Source organism: Sapajus apella, unplaced genomic scaffold, assembly GCF_009761245.1.
Source record: "Sapajus apella isolate SASKATOON/1434 unplaced genomic scaffold, GSC_monkey_1.0 scaffold1, whole genome shotgun sequence".
NCBI lineage: Eukaryota > Metazoa > Chordata > Mammalia > Primates > Cebidae > Sapajus > Sapajus apella.
Window position 1 is genome coordinate 51260255 of NW_022436941.1, and position 14307 is coordinate 51274561.

General features: G+C 37.1%; 1 long non-coding RNA gene across 5 annotated transcripts in view; it reads right to left on the reverse strand.

The window, feature by feature from the left end:
• Positions 1-14307, reverse strand: part of LOC116552721 — an 88116-nt gene that overhangs the window by 29842 nt on the left and 43967 nt on the right. The window contains exons 4-6 of one of the 5 annotated variants that reach the window (XR_004269524.1): positions 11421-11551; positions 9482-9545; positions 5819-8825 (exon numbers count right to left, since the gene is read on the reverse strand). This is a non-coding gene — a long non-coding RNA (uncharacterized LOC116552721). Of the gene's footprint in view, positions 1-5818; positions 9546-9604; positions 10114-11420; positions 11552-14307 lie in introns of those variants that run through there. The other 4 variants (XR_004269522.1, XR_004269512.1, XR_004269518.1 and 1 more) reach the window with 4 other exon arrangements.

Consider the following 14307-nt stretch of genomic DNA (forward strand, 5'->3'; position numbering starts at 1 on the left):
CCTCAGCCTCCCGAGTAGCTGGGCTTACAGGTGCCAGCCACCACGCCCAGCTAATTTCTCTATTTTTGTAGAGACGGGGTTTCACTGTATTGGCCAGGCTGGTCTCGAATTTCTGACCTCAGGTGATCCACCCACCTCAGCCTCCCAAAGTGCTAGGATTAAGGCATGAGCCACTGCACCCCGCCAGCCAAGTGGGATTTCTGACCTACTATCACCACATTCAACCTCAACCCAAGTCGTGCTGGGTATTTTCCACGTGGCCTCTGTTTGAACGAAGTGTTTCATAGCTTTAAGAAAAAATTGAAAATTATTAATCCAGTCCAGAATTCTGAAAGATAAATTCACTGCAAGTAACAATGCAGCAGATTTAAAAGTGGAATCTCTTTCTCCTGGGTGCTGGTCCAGGTTTTAGTTCTCTACTTCATAGTAGCTCAAATGCATTCAGCCAACAAAAATGGAAGAAACTGTCACAATGTAGCAGAGTTAGGGAATAAGCCTAACTTTTCTCTTAGACACTCCATTCTTTTGTCCACTTAGACTTTAAATTGTTTTTATTTTGAACTCTGAGCCAGACTTCTATTTTTTATGTTTTTGTTTGTTTGTTTTGTCTTTTTGAGACACGTTTTCACTCTCTTGCACAGGCTAGAGTGCAGGAGTACAATCATAGTTCACCATAGCCTCAAACATCTGGGCTCAAAGGATCCTCTTGCCTCAGCCCCCCAAGTACCTGGGACTACAGGTGCACACCACTGCATCCAGCTAATTTTTAATTATTTTTGACTTTTTCTAAAGACAGGGTCTCACTCACTGTTTTGCCCAGGCTGGTCTCAAACTCCTGGTCTCAAGTGATCCTTCCACCTTGAACTCTCTACACACTAAGATTACAGGCATGAGCCACCACGCCTGACCCAGTTTGCTGTTTTGTATTTTGAGACTTAAAACAGAGATTTTGATTAGTTGCCTACATGATATTCATTTACCCTATCTTCTTTACGAACAGAACCCGAGGTAGCCAGGGGTTGCAGTATAATTAGATAAAGACTGTGTTTCCCAACCTCCCTTACAGGTGGGGAGCCCTATGACTAAGTTCTATCAATAAATGTAAGCAGAAGCTGTTGAGTGAGACTCATTCAGCTGGCACATGCATTCAGCCTTTCTCCCTCCCTTTTCTTCCTGCCTAAAATGGTCACATTTTGTACAGAATTTCCTTTGTCGCAACTGTGGAGCAGAAATGTCAAAGGATCCTGAGACACATTGAAGACAAGGAATAACACACGAGCGCTAGAACTTCAGGCTTTCCTTGGCTGGTTGCTGTTAATCAAATTCCTGCTTGATACACTTTGGGATAAAACTATATTGTGAAAATTCTTCAATTACTACCATAGTTTAAAAGCAGTGTAGTAATGATAGCCTAAATGTGTAAAGTCCTTTCAAAGGAAATTTATCATTCATTGGTAGTAACATAAGTTTGAATCTTCTATTCCTGTTTTTAAAAGGATCTCAAATTCTGAATGTGACAGTAGGACCACAGTTTGATGTGTGGAAAAAAGGTTTTCCTGGGAAACTCCTCTAAAAACAAATCTTTGGGCAGTAGAACTGATTTTAATCAGAGTACATAAAGGGAATAGAACTCTACTAGTCTAATGTTTTGATTTATAAATTATGTCTAGAAATAAACAGTGTTATTGCTTTCCTGAAGATAATATCCACTTATTAATATAAACAGTGAAACGGTCTGTTATCTCAGGCTAATCAAATATATAGTGGGGAAGACACAAAGAGAAATGGGTTAAAAAGTAAAAATATACAATTAGTAGAAGAAATAAATTCAGTGTTCGATAGTGGAGTAGTATGATTATAGTTTAACAAAAATGTCTTGTACTCAGGAGACAGGCACCCTAAATTCCTTAACTTACATACATGTAACAAAATTTCACATATGCCTTACAAATTTGAACAAATATAAATTACATAATATTAGAGCCCTGAAGAAGCCTTGATGATAATCTAGCTTATCCTCTCATTTTTCTATGGAAAAGACCAAAAAAATGGTAAGAGAGATGAGGGGGGTTTTCCTTAACTTTTCACTGTTCACTGGGTTCTTTCTCAAATGAAGGAACTTAGTAGTGGAAGAAGAAAGTATTTCTTATACTTAAGAATTCTCAGGCCAGGCGTGGTGGCTCGTTCCTGTAATCCCAGCACTTTGGGAGCCGAGGCTGGTGGATCACCTGAGATCAGGAGTTCGAGATCAGCCTGGCCAACATAGTGAAATCCAATCTCTACTAAAGATACAAAAATTGGCCGGGCATGGTGGCACACACCTGTAGTCCCAGCCACTCCGGAGGCTGAGACAGGAGAATTGCTTGAACCCAGGAGGCAGAGGCTGCAGTGAGTTGAGATTGCACCACTGCACTCCAGCCTGGGTAACAGAGAGAGACAATAGAGCAATAACAAGGGCTGAAGTTGAGGCAGCAATTAATAGCTTACCAACCAAAAAAAGCCCAGGTCCAGATGGGTTCCCAGCCAAATTCTAGCAGACATACAAAGAGGGGCCAGTACCACTCCGCCTGAAACTATTCCAAACAATCCAAAAAGAGGGAATCCTTCCCAAATCATTTTTTGAAACCAACATCATCCTGATACCAAAACCTGGCAGAGACTCAACAAGAAAAGAAAACTTCAGGCCAATGATCCATGAAGAACATAGATGCAAAAATCTTCAATAAAATACTGGCAAACTGATTGCAACAGCACATCAAAAAGCTTATCCACCACGATCGAGTAGGCTTCATCCCGGGGATGCAAGGCTGGTTCAACATATGCAAGTCTATAAACATAGAAGAAAAAAAGAGTTCTCCCTGTTTGCTTTTTGTCTTGACATTCCCATCAACTAGCATGCCCTTCCTCCTCCTACTTTTTACCCCTCCTCTCCTAAGCCTGGTAACTCAGCCTTTAAGATCCAGGCTTACTAATGCCTTTCCTAGCTACCTGAGAGGCTGAGGAGAGAGGATCATACGAGCCTAGGAGTTGGAGGTTACAGTGAACTATGATCTGACCGCTGCACTCCAAGCTGGACAGCAGAGTGAGATCCTGTCTCTAAACAAACAAAAGACTCAGGCATGATCTCAATCAGAAAATTGTAAGCTGTCCCTGACTGCCCACCCCACAACACACCCATCCCCTGGCCAGGTACGGAGCTTTCCTCTTCACTGTCCACTGTGCCTACACCCTCTGACACTCACTTCAGATCCTAGTGATCTCTCTTTCCCAAAAGAAAAGTGAAGGCTCCAAGGCCAAGAACGAAACCTGTATCCCGCAGCATGCAGCATGGGATCTGATCACATATATTTTCCCTGATATTTATTTTTTAGAAAACATATGCTTGCGAACCCTAGGGCAGCAAGGACAGATGCTGAATCAGTGGAATCTTACTCAGCTCTTTGGTGTAGTTTGAAACCCCTGCTCCTATTGACTTCCCTCCGACAGCCAAACATAATCTCAGGAGAACTGGCTCCAAAAAGCCATAAAGAGGTTTGGTAACATTAGAACGCTGTAAACAACCCATTTTAATGTATGGTAGTACAATTCAAAGTACATGGTTTTGTCTTTTGGGAGGGTATAAAAATTCAATTATAAGGATCAAATAAAAACAGTTAAATAAACAGATCAAGCTCGATAAAAATCATTTGAGCAAGTCTCTGGTTGCTCAGGCTTGGTTCCCTAGAACATTGTAAAAGGTCCAGGTTTTTAAATTAATGGGTTAATCTAGATTTGAGACAGGACCAACAATGGGAAAAGCACCGATGTAAAGTGCAGCCAGAAATGCACTATTGGAGGAAGCATATTTCCTACAGCAGAGAGAAGAGAAACTAAAATATTCCAAATCATATTCTTTAGGTAACATATTAAATTTCTTCTTTACCACATCAACTATAATTTAATCATTTTAGTTGAAGGTATTTCTAAATGAGATCTCTCTGGTAATCTCACAACCCCCCCCCCCTTTTTAATGAATGTTTTTTTCCCATTCATCCTATTTTAAATGATTCTATAAATAATGTTATGTTAAAAAAGTTTTCTCTCCATAGTAGAGTACTAAATGGGGGTCCTATATAAAAGATCCTACAGAGTGAAATATTAGGAAATAACCAAATAATTGATATAGTCATTTTAATTGCTACCTTGTTATCTGTGACCTAGTTTGCTTAGCAGTTTTTATGGAGCCTGATTCTCGATATACTGGAGAATGTTAGATTCAGAATGGATGTAAGAATATTTTGATTTTTCTTTCAGTTCTATTAAGTTGACAGTATTTCTGTAAAAACAAATCAAGCTAGCAAAGCTCATTTTTAGTATTTTTCTAAACAGCAAGTTTATATTAAGTTAGATTTAATAAAGAAGAAGAACATTTTTTTCTATAATTATAATTCCCTATAGAGTACATATATCAAGGCAAACAAGAGAGAAAGTAATCTTATATTTTCTTGGAACACTATTGCACACAATCAAATAAAATGAACTTGAAGTCTAGTCTTTTTTTACAGACTAAAAACGAGTCTGACAACTGTGGAGCCAGCATCAGGTTCCTTAGTTTTTACTTTATCTAGCAGATCTTCAGTCTGCAAACTGTTCTCGACAACCCTCATCTTTACAAGTCATCCTATCTAACCAATGCACAAAAGGGTATTCATCTGCAATTACAAATGTTCCCAATGGCATAGACTCCATTCTCAGAACATGTAAAGGTCTAGATGAAAGCGGTGTAGTTATGAAATAATTGCCATTTGAAGGTATGTAGAAAGGCTTCTTCACGAGCAACTGAGAATAATAAATAGATGGCAAAGCAAGACAAAGACATATAACAGGGTGCTGTAAGACACATACATAGGCACACTAACATGCACACACGTGTCCATGGCGTGACTATGGTGTAAAGATTCTCTATAGTCTGCTACTAGATCAGTCCTCTTACAGGACAGTATTTTCTCAGCCATGACAGCTTATCTCTCCAGTAAAAATGAATACAGCCTGAGGTGTGAACTCGTTATCCAACATGTTGTTTCTTCCTTTTGTGCCTAGGAGTTCATGTGTGCATCATGCATACATATGTGTGAGTTATAATGATGAAATGAGAAATTGAACTGGACCATCCCAGCGCTGTACCAAACATCATAACCAAAAGGCATTGTAAGAAACAAGCCATATAAAGCTGTAATGTTGTCATTTGGGGGTATTTCCAAGTAACTCTTTTGTATATTGAATGACTGTTCACTTTTCTTTCTTTCACTTGGCTGCTAAGAAACGGAGAGTCATCTTTGTCACTAAATCCACATCCAGCCTCATGGTGTTTTCTTTCTTCACTGGTCTTCACTTTGGCTAGGGAACATCTTTTTAACACATTTATGTCATTTTTACTCACTTTATTGTATTTCTTTTGAGAACCATTTGACACTTTTTGATATAAGCCTAGCAGGAGAATAAGGATAGGAAAGCAGGGGATCAGAGGACAAAGACTGTGAGCCTGTATTCTGGGCTTTGGAGACCTGTTAGGCCTAGATTAGAATCCCACTACTTTCTGGCTTTTTAAATTTGGGCATACATTTATTTTAATTTATGTAATTAAATTATTTATTTATTTAATTTGTTTACCTTCTCTGAGCCTCAAATTCATCTAAAATGGAAAGATATTAGAACCAACCTCAATGGAGAAAAATAAAGTAAGAGATCGATTAATCTTTCTTTCTTCCATCAAAATATAAATTGTGGGCGTACATGTGTGTGTAAATATGTGTGTTATATATGAAACTGTGCATATACATACATACATATCATATATAGAGTATATGAACATACATACATACATATGTACAACCTCTTCCTGCTCCCTACCTACAAATTTCTGGGATCGAATCTTAAAAATGTCCTCACTCACCAATTTCCAAAGAGCTTCAAGGTAGGCAAAAACTAATCTATTCTTCACTTCAAATGCTGTTTTGTTTTTTGTTAAAATTGTGATCTGTGGAAGATATTGGAAATAAGTCTGTGAAATGAGCCATTTTATGAAAGCGGAATTTCGGTAATCTCTATGTATTAAATAGGAGGCTAAAAGAAATTCCTCCCGTTGGGTCCCCCACGCATCCCTGTGATTTACTCTGCCTGTCTGCTGCAACAATCATCGCCACGGTACACAGTGCTCACCACTGACCTGTTGCAGACAGTTAATCAAGAGCAGAGAGAACAGCTTTCACAGTACAAGTAGTTACTTGTTCTCAACTTTTTAAAGTTCATAATTCAGTCTTACTGTCATTTCTTTCCTCTTGCCGGTGCTTTTATGAAAGGTAAAGCTGAACAGAAAGAAAACCAGAGTCATTAACTGTTTGAAAGTTTAATGTGCTACCAAACCAGAATTAGATGTGATAATGAAATTTCCACAGTTGAAAGCAGACTTCGCTAACTGATGTATGTAGTGAGAAGGTGGTCACATAACCAATGAAAATAAAACCTTGCTCATTTTTTATATTTCTCATTCATTTTTTTGTTTAAACTGGCCAAACGCCAAATTAGACTTCAGTTGGGATACTTTAAAAAGTGGATTTAGTAAAATTCCACTTGTTTCGCTTAAGAAATATACATTCAATATTAACAGTAGAGATGTTGATCAAGTAACTTCATATCTAAAGACATTCCAGAACAATAGTTTAGGTTTTGTGGAATAACTTTCCTAACCTGTATTCAGCCATCGTAATTGGTCAGAAGAGCCATCCAAGTCACCAAGAATTTCACCAGAATCCTTTCCACGGGGCCACAGAATAGCTCACTCCACCCATGCCACTCCCCAGTCTGGTATTCAAGGTATGTCTAATTAGGTTTCTGACTTACCCTTTCTAACTACTTCTATTTCTGCCTTTTGTCGTCAATGTAATCAACATGGGTCATTATTTGTTGCCCAAATACAGCACGTACTTGTCTATCCCTTTGCCATAGCACATGCTTTTCTCTCCTAACATTCTCAGCCATGGGGTCTTTTTGCCTACCCTCCTCCAGGCATCCCCACCCACTGTGTCCCTCTTCCCACCACTTCCACTCAGGGACCTCTTACCTACCACCATCTTTTGAAATTATATATATTTATTTAAAGTTCAGTTAAACTGCTCTTTTTTCAAGAAATCATTCCTTTTTTTTATCCCAAACCAACCCGACCTCTTTCTCTTCTCCATCCAGAATCACTTACTTTAACTCTTGTATATCACTTTCATAGTCTTTGGCATACAGTAGGAGTTCATTTGCTCTATGATGAGTGAATCAATGACCTATAGGCTATATGCATTTTAATCTACCCCATAACCTTCTCCTCCACCTTAGCTAACTTCCTAATGGTAAAGATGTGGTTAGTGGGAGGAGGTACTTATTAATCTTTACAACCTTTACATTATCTAATAGGTTAATTGCACATAACCAAGACTTGATAGATATTTCTTGAATTGCATGATTAAACTGTGTCAGCTGGGCTTGGTTATAAGCACCTCAGGATCGTGTCTAGATTTATCAGAAGCAGTGCTAGTGATGCAAAAGGTAATTTTCTTTGCTGAATCATAGCTGAATTTATATCACACTAAGCTTTGGAAGGTACCATTTTTCAAATTAAATATAAAAACAATAACCTTTCTGTGTGGAACGTTTTAAGTTCTCCTGGCTCCTCTCAGGCATGGGGACATCTCTGTAAGGTGTTGACCTAAATTTCTTCTGACCTAATTTCCTTGTTGCAAAAGGAATTCAGTGCAGCCAGCCCCCACTGCGGAAAGGTTTTGTTCTACATCACTGTCACATTTCAATGACAAATGGAATGAACTTTGTTAGTCCTTTTGAGATTTCAGAATAGCTCAGGATATTCCCCTCTAATATCTAAGAGGATTTCAGTGATTTTTCCTGCCGGCCACAGAGTATAAAAGGGCCTCCCTCCGTCCCATGCATTCCCCCTGAGCAGCCGGGTATACCTCGTGGAAGCACCAGAGCCTACTTGCAAACATTTTTACCGCATGGTGGCTGAAGTGAAGGTTGCTGATGAAATGAAGAATGAAAGTGGCAAAAAATGATGCACTGAGCTCTTCATTCAAAAAAGAGAAATCTCAGCATTAACAAACTCTAATTTGGTTCTAGTTCTAAGTATTTTAAAATTTATAAAATCAAACCTATACTTCTATGGTCAGAAAAAATAATTTTCCTCCTAATGATACAGATTCGACCAAAAAGCCTGTTTTCCCCACTATATTGTGAGTATGTGTATATTTGTAAGTACATGTGGTGAGAAAGGAGAGGCTAATAAAAAGAACGGGATTTGGTTCAAATAATTCAATAGTTGTAAAAGTCATAAGACAATAGACAGAAATATAATAAAAATTCTTTCCTTTACATTTCTTAAGGAAAGACAAAACAGTCTTCTACAGAGGAGAGCTTAGATGTATTACTTTCTGGAAGAAAAGGGGTTCCCTGCTAGATGGCTCCCAGGGCTTCCTTCTGTAGCTGTCATTAACCAATGACCACTCTCTGAATCGTGTATTCTACAAGCGGTTTCAATGTGGGATTAACTGCTTTTCAGATGCAGAATTTTAGTAATCATTTGAGCAATATGCTGAATGTACCTTAAAATGCTTAAAATTACTGGAATTCTCTCATGTTTGATCATATAAAATGTTACTCCATTATTTCCATTTGGAAGCAAGTCTTTTGGAAGGTCTTAAGGCACGACACCCTGCCAGTTGGTGATGTGGTCAGCAAAGTCGAGAGGAGGTCAAAGAAAGCAGCTGTCCCAGCAATTTAGCCTGAACCTAAATGGTAACATAAAAGAGAGTAAGAGGAGAGGAAAAAGCTGACAAAGGAGAGCAAAACAGCCTGTTTCAAAAGAGTAAATAAAGATGTAAGAAGATAGGAAATAGATAATTTAAAAGTACATGGTGAAAATGTTATTTCTAACAACAACAAAGAAGAAAAATAATCTGAAGAGGAAAGCGAATTTTAATCACCCCCCACCCCCGACAACCAAATGCTAAATATCTCTTGGGAAACTTTCCCAAAAGTCAAAAATCACAAGCAGAGTGAAAGATGCACTTAGATAAATAGGTTATATAAAAAGAAAGAAATTCAATTCAGAGTCCTCAGCCAGCAAATAGAGACTAAGAAATTACTAGGGGCAGACACTGCCCTTGTGCCTAGATAACTAATTACCCAAATGGGCAAACCCACTACCAATGCATTATTGCACCAAGATTTTTATGTTGTCCAATGGCAAGAAGAACTGATTATTTAGATTTCTTTTAGCCTAGTACATAGCATTAACCCGAGATCAGAGAGATGACAGCAGACAGCAGAGAGGACGGATGGAAAGGAAGAGAGAGAGAGGGAGAGAGAGACAGGGAATGCATATAAATGATGGGACTATCGTATTTGATTGGCTGGCTTGTGAGCAGAGAGACTGATATATTACCTGGATGAAACAGAATATATTTTCTCTTAGGATCACTTGCTGGGATCCCTAGATAGATCATCTACTGAAGGACAAAAAAAAAAATCTTTTGTGAAAACAAAGAAAATTATTATTTCCAGGAAGTTGGTTTTGGTGAAGACATTTATTGGCATATTTCTGTGAGTTGCACAGGACCACAAGGATTTCTCAATGTGAAGCAAAATTTGAAAAGTTAAATGACCCAGTAGGATGTGGTCTCAGCAGATGCCATTATAAAATGGCCTAGGACAAGCTGTATATAAAGTAGAGACCTTGCCTGAGTGTTCTGCATCTCTTCCATTACCTTCTCCTTCTGAGTAAGGACTTGGCATGACCCCTCCACTTTGATTCTTATATGATGCAGTAAAGCTTTTAAGAACCAAGTAAACTGGTGACCTGAAAATGAACGTCAACACATACATAAGCTTTGTAATGAACGTTAAAGTCCCTGCCTCTCATGCGGACTAGCTTTCCATGGTTGTGTAGTACAGGAACTATTCAGGGAGCAAAGGAGACCCAGTTGTTGTGGTCTATTTACTTAGCATGGTGCCCTGGCACCATGACTGTCAGATCCTGCTGCAGCACACACCTGCTGCTGCGGGAGGATCTTCCCTCTGTCAGACACAAGGAAAGGAGAACAACTTCTAAAACGCATTTTTACATTACCAAGAACAAAGATGACAATGTGAAGCAGAAGTCAGGTCAAATTTAGCTTCTCGTAACATTGGCTGGGCCTGCCTCTGCTCGGGGGAAAGCCTTGCTGAATCTCTACTTTCAGAAGCAGCACTAGACTGAACAATCAGACTGAAAAACCCATCATCCCACAAGGATTTGTGAAGTGTTGAGCATCTAGCATATGGGTGTCCTGAATAAAAGGATTTTGCCAGGAGTTTTGAGATCAGAAATCCATGATTAATTTTGACTACTTGGATCAATAAACATTGTTTTCCTTTGAAACAGAGCACCTATAAAATTATGTAATTTGAGGTATAGGAAAATCATTGCCGAGTGAGCAGAGTACTTTGCTGCCCACAGAACCCATTTGGTAATAATTTCAGCATGAAAAGTAAGACCATTATTTTGATAGAACAAATGCATCTGAAAGTCATGAAAGATTATATCAGTTAAAAATTATTTGCATAAAATACATTTTAGCACGAACTCACTCAGGTGTAGTACTATTCACACCAGAAATGCAATTCAGTGTGAGCTGTTTCCTAAAGGAAAAGTACATGTGAGAATTTAGATTATTTTGTCTAGCACAGCTGCTGCTTGTACTGCAAAAGCAGAGATGCAGCTGATGACAAGGTAGAATGGAACTTGACACCTCCACTGGCATCCAGCCAAGAATACAGAATGTTTTAGCCAGTCGATGGCATGTGATCCATTTCTTAATTGTTGATAACATATAATTAGGACAATCTAAGCCTAGTTTAATGAATGCAATAAGTTAAACTGCAGTGTTTGACTATACTTGGATAGACTTTGTTAGTCTTGGAGCACGGAACTGCAGAGTAACATTTTATAAACAGTACAAAATGGAATCTTCCCTTTACAAACTATCAGCCTAAACTTATGGCTGACATCCTAACCCACAGTATAAATTCTATGTACTGTATAAATGTCAACTGATATTCATGGCCAATGTGCCCAAAATAAATTTTCCCCTTGAAGATTTTGAAGGTAAGATTTATGTGAAGAAATTGGGCACATATTTAAAAATGACAGACTACACGTTCTACTAATCAGTTATCAACCTGATTTATTTTGACAGACTTCTCTCTAAGATGATCAGAGCTCAGTCTAGTATACTACATGGTTTTTTAAAATGCAATGATTTTCTTGAAAATAATGAAGTGATTATTAACTTTTTATTAAAATAGATTCATTGCATTCATCTTTCCACACCCATATTACTTACGTGTAGGTTTTGTAAAAATATTGTCATTGCAGAGCATGAAAAGACCTTTACCAGGCCATAAATCAATTCAGCTGAATATTTCATATCTCTAGTAAGAGATTTATGTTTTCCAAAGGCAAGAAAAAGCCTACCTAGATATAAAAATAATACAAGAAATAAAAAGTTTTGAGAAAATGCATTTTAGATTTTTGACTGAAAAAAATTTTAAGGGAAGCTCTATTTATTCACAGCATGCTTGCTTTCTCTGATTTTCTTTTTTACTTTTTTTTTTTTTGGTCTTTAAATTTGTTCTAATGTTATCAGAATTGATTTTTAGTCTCAGTCATCCCAAAGGAACTGTCTTGAGTGAAGCTCTTATAGGGGAACTGTAATGAAGAATCAGCTCGCAAAGCTGTTACTATGGTGCTCACATATCTGAAGAAATTTTTAGTGGAAATAAAATTCCAAAGCACTAAATTTAGAGGTATTTCGTTTCCTAGTAAGAGGTATAAAAATAGTACTACTAGATACAATTTAAATTCCAAGGGGGAGATATTTATTTCTGTACGATACTCAACCATGTATATTCTAGAAAGCCAGTTTCTTTCCACAGGCCTTGAGACAAATTAAAAATCATGGTAACTAATTCCCTTTTAACCCTCCCCTCCGCCGCATCTCACCAGAGGATAATAGTTTAAAAAAAGGAGATCTTTTCCATTTTCACATTTTCATTTTTGTGTTGATTTTAAGAAGAAATTTTACAAAGTGAAGGCATAACTAATTGAAAAATGTATTCTTTTTCATATATGTAAGAAACAAATTTTGACAATGATGTATAATTATAGTTTTAGATACTAAATTGCATATTACCTCACAGAGAGCAAAGGAGAGTTAAAGAACATCATTGGTGCCCCGGTATAGTTACTAGAAAGTTCAGGTTCGAGCCATATTTTACATTAAAAGCAATATTACCATGATGTACATAAGTCAGCAAAATCCCCTTTTCCAAAAATGAAAATTTCCAGAAATCATGACAAAGTATAGTCCTGAAATTAAAATATTTCTATGCATCATATCATATGTAAATATAATTTTAATAAGCCTATGCCCACTATTCAAATATGTACCAAATTCCTCAAGTCTTATTACACTTCAGAAGTGGTGCCTAAATTACTACTTGAAGAAGACATTTTTAAATCATCTTAAAAATTTCACTTTTGTCATTAAGCCACCAGAAACAACAGAAAAAATCCTGTAATAATATTACATGGGTGAGAATATTCTATTACATCTGCACTTCTAGGTTCATAAGAAAGAAGAGAGGAACTGACATCTCTCAAGAAATGAGACTAAAGAAATTACAGATGTATACTTCTGTGTGAGTGATAAATACTCATATGATTATTGAAGGGGGAAATAAATAATATAGCTATAAGCATTCCATCCATTATGTGTAATTTTTGTTGATATAAATATACATTTGAATTTTAAGACTTTTAAACATTAAGATTTGACAAGTGCAGTAAAGAACAAGGTTCTCTATTTATGCTGTTCCATGCATACAAGAGAGAAGAAGAGTTCATGTTATAATTGGCTTTGGTTTTATCTGTTCTTACAAAGTCAAACTGTCCTTAAATGAAATTATTCGTAAAAGCAATCCACACCGCCATCCTCTACATTAAAATGCAAACCTCGTGTTAACATGAATAAATGTGCCCATAATTTAGGAGACTATTTTAGGAGTTGTGGCCATTATATGTGTTTTATTTTTAATGGTAAACTTGGAATTTGGGAGAAATTTTGGCTTGTAATTAGAATAGAATACCAAGACTAAGATATACAATGCAATGCAACAGTGGGTAATTCACTATTCTTTTACAGTTATCAAATTCAGTACTTCTAATTTTTAGTCTGCACCACGAAGGACATATTTCTTCAAATAAAGTAAATGCAGAATCTTCGTTAAAGAATTCACAAGATTTTCTAGATATATTTTTTGTGTTACTGTAACTGAATTTTCCCCTCTATCTAACCAGGCCCACCACAAATGGTGAAATCAAATGAGAAAAAATAAAGTACAACAGAAGTGAATTTATTTTGCTATCATGTAAAACTCTACACTGTAGCATTCAAAAAATAAAATTATTAAAGCTTTTTCTTCTGACAAAACACTTAGAAAACAATCTCTAAAACTGCCAGTTTAAAAACTGCTCAGGAACGTTGCACTGTAAGCGTCACTTTTTTGTTGATTCATTATTTGTTGATGAAAGAAGTGTTTGCCTGTTTTTTGTCACTATGGCTGTAATTATTTCTCTTTATTATAGGCTGTATACTAAATATAATCTACTAAGTTCTTATCAACCTTTTGCTTACAGTAAAACTAGCTTTCCACCTTTTCTACTTGCTAGATGAAATGGATTAGAAAGTGATTCTTATGTTAATTTTACCAGAAGCTAGAAAGTGCAAACTGCACATTCAGCTACATAGATTTCTGGACTTTTAACTGTGTTTATGTAACTGTGCTAAGAACAGTATTTTGCAAATATTAACCAGTGTATTTCATGACATTCCCTAACTCACATTTCTTTTTGGTCTCATCTTCAAGGCCAAGCCAGAAAACTTACTGCTCTAGGTTAGGAAAGAAAAAATTTAGCTTGAAAGCAGGCTTTGTAGAGAGTAAATGGATTTGCTAAATTCTTTAGTACCTACTTAACATTTCAAAACTAAGCCTGGAGGATTCAATCAGAATTCTCATTATAAAGAGAGGATGCCTTCCACCTATGAACTCTCCAGGTCATGAGACTTGCTGCTCTATGTATAAGGGCTCTGTACAAAGTTAAAGGAGAGCTAAGCCCATCCCTTCTGTTTCTGGGGGCTAAGGATGGTAGAGGATGGAAAGCAATCTGAG